This window comes from Hemiscyllium ocellatum, chromosome 13 (assembly GCF_020745735.1).
Source record: "Hemiscyllium ocellatum isolate sHemOce1 chromosome 13, sHemOce1.pat.X.cur, whole genome shotgun sequence".
NCBI classification, from domain to species: Eukaryota; Metazoa; Chordata; class Chondrichthyes; order Orectolobiformes; family Hemiscylliidae; genus Hemiscyllium; species Hemiscyllium ocellatum.
Window position 1 is genome coordinate 85,535,930 of NC_083413.1, and position 7,198 is coordinate 85,543,127.

A 7,198-nucleotide genomic window follows, 5' to 3' on the forward strand; every position below is an offset into this window, starting at 1 on the left:
ATTAAGCTTAATGACTGTCTGTATGGAACAGGCTTATTCGAGTTATCCTGCATTGATTCTTAAGATGCCTGTTGGTGCTTGTGGAACAATTGGCTTTTCACTGATCACAATTGTCAAGATATGTTGACGTTAGATGCAAACACTAAAACCACACAAGCAATTGTCTATGATTCATACCAACAGAATCATTAGCGTCACTAATTTTTGTATTATTAAACAGCAAGGACTGTCTAAGCAAGAGAATTGTATCTCTTCAATTTACTCATCCTAAATTCTTTACCTTATCATCACCCACGGTGAAGACTCCGATCAAATAGTCTGATTTCTTCTGTTTACCATAGCTACACCTTTGGTAGTCTGAGCCTTAAGCTCTGGAAATGCCTCTGTAAATCCCTCTGACTCCCCACTTCACTTTGCCCCTACAAGACCCTCCTTAAAGCTGACATCTTTGACCAAGGTTTGGGGGAGATACAATGCAATCAGTAGACTGATTAACTTTGTATTTTATGATGTCGCTGGAAGGATACACATTGCCTCGGGGACCAATAAAAGCGCCCAACTCTTCCTCAAAGTTGCACCTTTAGAATTATTTATGTCCACCTGACAGGGCAGACAGGCACTCAGTTTAAGACCCTATTCAAAAGATGACATCTCAAACAGTGTGACAATCCTTCAGTGCAGTGCTGGAATGTCAGTGGGCTTGGGCAAAATCAGCCATCATCAGATTGAATGTGGAGAAAGCAGGAGGGATCTACATTTGCTCTAGTTCCTCATGGTTTTATTGTTATAGACAGGGGAGAGATGACAGGGTTAACAGCTGCTTCTTCTACCTCTGGATTAACGATGGACAACAAGTTTTTTTTCAAAAACAATGTATTTTGACTAAGGCTGGAACAAAGAAAAGACAGGTTTTCTGGAAGTTTTGAAAAAAAGTAAGTCGTTATGATTCAATGCCCGAATATATGCATAATTTCAGGACTCTCAAACTCATATAAACCTGGAAATGTGCTGAAAAGTGTAGGTATAAATATAATATAAATATTTTATAGAACTTGGATTGTAAGCTAATTGCACATGGGTTTAGGTTATTGGCATGAAGAGGTTGAATTATTAACAAGATTTGTCTTTTTTGAAGCATGATTTGACTTGAGTTGATTTGGTTTATTGTTGTCACACGTACTTAAATACAATGAAAACCTTTGTTTTGCAAGCAGAACAGGCAGATCATAACAATCAAGGACATACAGATCATAGCATGTTTAGATAATGTGAGGCATATAAGGTTGAAGCTGCACAAGAGGTGTATAAAGCAAGACCACCATTAACAGGATCAACCTTATTTGGAGTTAGAGAGGTCCATTCAGCAGTCTAATAATGGCAGAGAAGAAGCTGTTCTTGAACTTATTGGTGCATGTGCTCGGGCTTCTGTATCTTCTGCCTGACAGAAGAGGTTCGAAGAGAGCATCACCGGGTGGGAGGAGTCTTTGATGATGCTGGCACCTTTCTGTTGCAACAAGAAGTGTAAACGGAGTCCATGTATGGGAGGTTTGTTCCATGATGATCTGGGCTGTGGACACAACTTTCTGTTGTTTTTTAACAATCCTGGGCTAAACAATTATCATACCAGGGCACTATGCACCCGGATAGAATACTTTCTATGGCACATCTGTCGAAGTTGGTGAGGGTCCTTATGGACATGCTGAATCAGTTGTGATTTACAACTGTAATACATGTAACAGTTGTGAAAATTCAAGAGTTCTCTGTTACCCTTGTATTCATTTGGGGTGAAGACTTAAAATGATGCAGAGCTGAAAGTGTGTTGCTGGTTAAAGCACAGCAGGTTAGGCAGCATCCAAGGAACAGGAAATTCGACGTTTCGGGCCAGAGCCCTTCATCAGGAATGAGGAGAGGGTGCCAGGCAGGCTAAGATAAAAGGTAGGGAGGAGGGACTTGGGGGAGGGGCGATGGAGATGTGATAGGTGGGAGGAGGTCAAGGTGAGGGTGATAGGCCGGAGTGGGGTGGGGGCGGAGAGGTCAGAAAGAGGATTGCAGGTTAGGAGGGCAGTGCTGAGTTCAAGGGAATCGACTGAGACAAGGTGGGGGGAGGGGAAATGAGGAAACTGGAGAAATCTGAGTTCATCCCTTGTGGCTGGAAATTTCCTCATTTCCCCTCCCCCCACCTTGTCTCAGTCGATTCCCTTGAACTCAGCACCGCCCTCCTAACCTGCAATCCTCTTCCTGACCTCTCCGCCCCCACCCCACTCCGGCCTATCACCCTCACCTTGACCTCCTTCCACCTATCACATCTCCATCGCCCCTCCCCCAAGTCCCTCCTCCCTACCTTTTATCTTAGCCTGCCTGGCACCCTCTCCTCATTCCTGATGAAGGGCTCTGGCCTGAAACGTCGAATTTCCTGTTCCTTGGATGCTGCCTAACCTGCTGTGCTTTAACCAGCAACACATTTTCAGCTCTGATCTCCAGCATCTGCAGACCTCACTTTTTACTTAAAATGATGCAGGCCAATAATCCGCTGAAGAACAGTTAGGAGGCTTTGGGAAGTCATCTATTGTTTGCAGCAGCAGAGTTTTGCTGTACCACTCCAGTTAGCAGTAAGAACATAAGATATAGGAGCAGAAATTAGGCCACTCAGCCCATCAAGTCTGCTCCACCATTCAAACATAGCAGATAGGTTTTGCAACACCATTCTCCTGCTTTCTTCCCATCAAGTCATGGTACTGCTCCTCAGATAGAGAGATCAAGGCAAACATAAGTCTCTGCCTATTTGTATTTCTCAGAGAGGATGTTGTTCCTACCCTGTCTGCTCTAAAAATACTCTTTAGAAATGTCTTTATTAGAAACCTAGGGTATGTCAAGTTATGTGCAACCTCTTTCCAAGCTTATGGCAAATTACTTCTGGTAGCTAGACTGTTGTCAAAATCTGGAGTCTGAGTACCATCCATTCGCATACCACCATGGTAAAATACATCCTTTTACATCATTCTATGGATTCCAAAATTGGAGTCAACGAATCTGTTAACTGTACTTTCACAAAGGCATGGCCGGTCAGTTCTTAATCATCTGGCAAGGTTATTCCAGAATTGAAGATTACCTCAGAGTTCTTAGAGTTTCATGTGTATTACAGGGGAAAAAACATTACCTGAACTCTTAACTCCTTTCTATTTCATAACAAGTGTCCTGTTTATCTTTACAATTCATATTTAGTTCACCTGTTGGTAAGGTATGGGTGAAACATGATGTACATTATGGATTCAAGTCTATTAAGTGTGATTTCAGTTCACAACCTCCTGTTTCTGAGCCAAGAGTTGACAAAGTCTTGTGCACAGCACTTCCTGTGAGAGTTATGAGGCAATGTTGAGATTGATGTTTTTTGAGAGTACAGGATTCAAGCTCACTGTATGTAAATGTGCTATGCAGAAAGTGGGAAGAATAGGCTTAAATGTCAGGGAACTCAACACAGTTTGATAAATTGAATGAGTGGTGTCTTTCTAGTTTGAGGCAGGGATTCAGACTTCCCTTCCACTGGAAACTTGAGAAGAATATTTCTATACCTCGCCCAATGGTTCTGCTGTTCAATATTGCCCCAGAGCAGAGATGCAGCCACTGGGTAGTAAATATAAAGGTAGCTTGTTAGTGAATAATACCTGCACCTATGCACCAGACACTGGGAAAGTCTGGTGCATCACTGAAGACGGATATACCTAAAGGGCCCACATTTTTGAACACTTAATCTTTGTTGAATAAAAAATTCTTGTTGCATGAGAAAAGTTATGTCTGAAGTAGGCAATTAAGAAACATTAGGATCTGTCTGGAGAACACCTTCATTAGAAATAAAACACAATCCCCTCTGTGGCTTGCTCATTGTTCTCTCACCACTGGTATGTTGTTTCCATGACAACAGCATTGGCTCTTCCAGACTGTTATCACAACCATTTCACCTGCTCCATTTCCTCCCCTCGATGTGACTTTTAACCTACATCTCTCTTTGCAAAGCCTGTCCTCCACAATAATCCTGAAGATATGGTGTAGGAGACTCCTGTAGTGGAGTCTATAATACTCACTTATTACTCAAAGGATAAAAGTGAAGAGTGAAGCACGCAGACCTGTTACATTTTAACACCAAGCATTTCTAGATGGAGTAAAATCACAACACAAGAACATATGAATGGAAGGCAGAATGGAGCATTCGCCCTATCAAGTCTCCTCCACTATTCAATCATAACTGATCTCCAACATTAACCATGTTTTCCTGACTTCTCCTCATCTCCTTGATTCCTCAAAAGACTAAAGGACTGTCAGTCCCAGTCACTAAACATTCATCGGTGGAACATATTCAACTCTTTGAGGCGGAGAATTCTGAAGATTCACACTTAAAGTGAGTATCTTTCTTCTCATCTCGGTCCCTTACCCTGAGACTGTTCCCTTGGGTTTTAGATTCCCTAACCATTGGCAAACTACCTTTCAATGCCACCCCATCAAGCCCCTTCAGAATCTTGTATGTTTCAATGCAATCACCTCTCATTCTTCTAGTCTACAGTGAATATAGATGCAGTTTACTCAGACTTCCATTGTGGGACAATCCTCTCATCTCAGGGACAAACTAAGAGCCCTTTGCTTAACAGTTTCCAGTGTAGATATATTCTTCCTTAAGCAGGTAGAGCAAAATTGCATGCTGTATTTCAGTTGTGGTTTCACTAAGGTGCTGTCAAATCACAGCAGGATTTTTTCTTTCCAAGTCTCTCTAAGCATCAACATTTACCAGTTTCACACCTTTAAAAAAAAATTCTGCTTATTTGTTCTTGTGACCGAAATGAATATCTTTACACTTCCCCAAATTATACTACATTTTGTTGCCTACTCACTCAACCTTTTTCTTCACAGCCTCTTTGTGCCCTCCATACCACATTCCCACTTAACTTTGTACAGTCAGCAAACTTAGACAGATTAGTTTCTGTCAAATCAATTAAGTCATTAATATAAATTGTAATTAACTGAGGCCCCAGCATTATCTCAAGGATAAAGATAGGATTTAAATTATGTTAATTGTTGCTCTAATAAGCATGGGACTGTGAGTTATTGTTTGATTTATTCATTCCCCATTGTAGTTCCATCCTTTATTTAGGCAGGCCAAATGGTATCCCTCAACCTCTGGTTTTCAGATTTCAACAATTGAAATAAATTCACAGCAAAATCTTTTATGAAGAGATCAAAGAGTGGATTTATTAATAAAACATTCAAAATAGTGGTGAATAGTTTCACTACTCCATTCACATATAGAAATACACAGGAAATTAAGGAAAACTGGACTGGAGGGGAGACAGATATCAATTATATTATTTGTTAAATCCAGATGGAATTAAAGTCAGTTCATGTGAATCGCAATTTCCCAGAAGTCAGTGACCAATAGTAGTTCCCACTAAAAGCTGGGCCAATAGTTTTTCTTCTTGTAGGCAAATTGAGGCCTGTGTTCCATTCAGCAACTTGGAGACAAAGATGGAGAGTATGAGGCAGTTTTCCAACTCAGCTGGGAATAGAGCTCTCCCTCTGGAGGTCATGCAGTAACTGACCTAGAATTCCAGAAATGTATTTAAATAATTCAAGAAGTTCATATTTTAGTCATGTGATAAATACAAATATTTCAGATGCTTAAGGTTCATCTCAAAAGGCTAACTGGAAGGTTATAGAGTGAAGTTTTACTTCCCTTTTAGAGTTCCTGTTACAAGGTAACTGTACCAGCATTAGTGGTTAGTTTAGCATTGTGGGTTTTGAAGCTGGAAGCCGCTTGTGTGTTTCAATATCAGCTTTAATTGGAATCTCTTTACAGTATCAGGGGTTCAGAGTTTCTGAAAGTTAGCAGAGTCATTGGGGACAGTTAAGTGACTGCTGGACATGCACATGGAAAGCAGTGTGTTGAGGGGTGCGTAAGTTAAGTTATTGTATTTCACATTTGGATTAAACCTCGATACAGCATCATGGGCCAAAGGGCCTGTTCTGTGCTGTACTTTTCTATGTTCTATGTTCTAAAATCATGGGATCAGCTTGGCCATGTTGTGAATCTAACAAGATGGACTAATTTTGAAAGAAATGGAATTTAAATTCTAAATTATTGAAGAGAATTCAGAACTTCAGGATTTCTCTTCATGTCCTCTGGCCTTGACAGCTGATGTGTACATTATTCCACTGGTTACAGGTTGCCAGCTTGAAAATTCCCCATATTTATCTACTCCCTGCTTTGTGTTCATTAACTGACCTTCTATTCATGCTAGTATATTAACCCCAACCCCATGAACTGTTATCATTCATATTAATCTTTTCTGTACTCCTTAGTGTCATATAAATCTACAGCACTGAAAAAAGCCCTTCAACTCTTTTGCACCACACCAGTCAAAAGCAACCATCTAACTATTCTAATCCCATTTACTAGCACTTGACCCATAGCCTATATGCCTTATTGAATTACTTTTGGAAATACAAGTTTACTTAATCTACTAGGAACATAGAAACAGAGGTCCAAGAGTAGGCCACTGACCCCCTCAAGCCTGTTCACCATGCAATATGATCATTAATGCTTGAACACATATCCACTCCCTCTCCATAAACTTTCACTCCAGTGGTAATCAGAAACCTTTTTCAATCACTATCTGAAACATGCTTAAAGACTACTGTAGAGAATTGCAAAAGTTCACTCCTGTCTGAGTAAAAGATTTCTCCTTATCTCAGACTTAAGGGTCTGAGCAAACTTGTTGGGCCAAGTGGCCAGTTTTCACACTGTCCATAATCTAAGTAGCCACCCCTCAATTTTAAATTGTGACCCCAGATTCTAGAATCCCCAACTAGGAGAAACATCTTAACAGTGTCTATGTTGTCTATCTCTTTAAGTTTCAATGATTTCACCTCTCATTCTTCAAAATTCTAGAGAATACAGGTCCAGTTTACCCAGTGTCTCTTCATAGGACAATCTCACTATCCTGGGAATAAGTCTGATGAACCTTCATTGCAATGCTATCATTCCTGACATTAAAAGACCAAAACTGCATGCAGTACTCCAATGTGATCTAACCAAGTTTCTATAAAATTGAAGCAAAACTTTGCTACTTCATTTCTTTTGTAATAATGGCTAACATTCCATTCCTCTTCCTAATAGCTTCCTGCAACTGCATCTTTGCCTTCAGAGACTTAT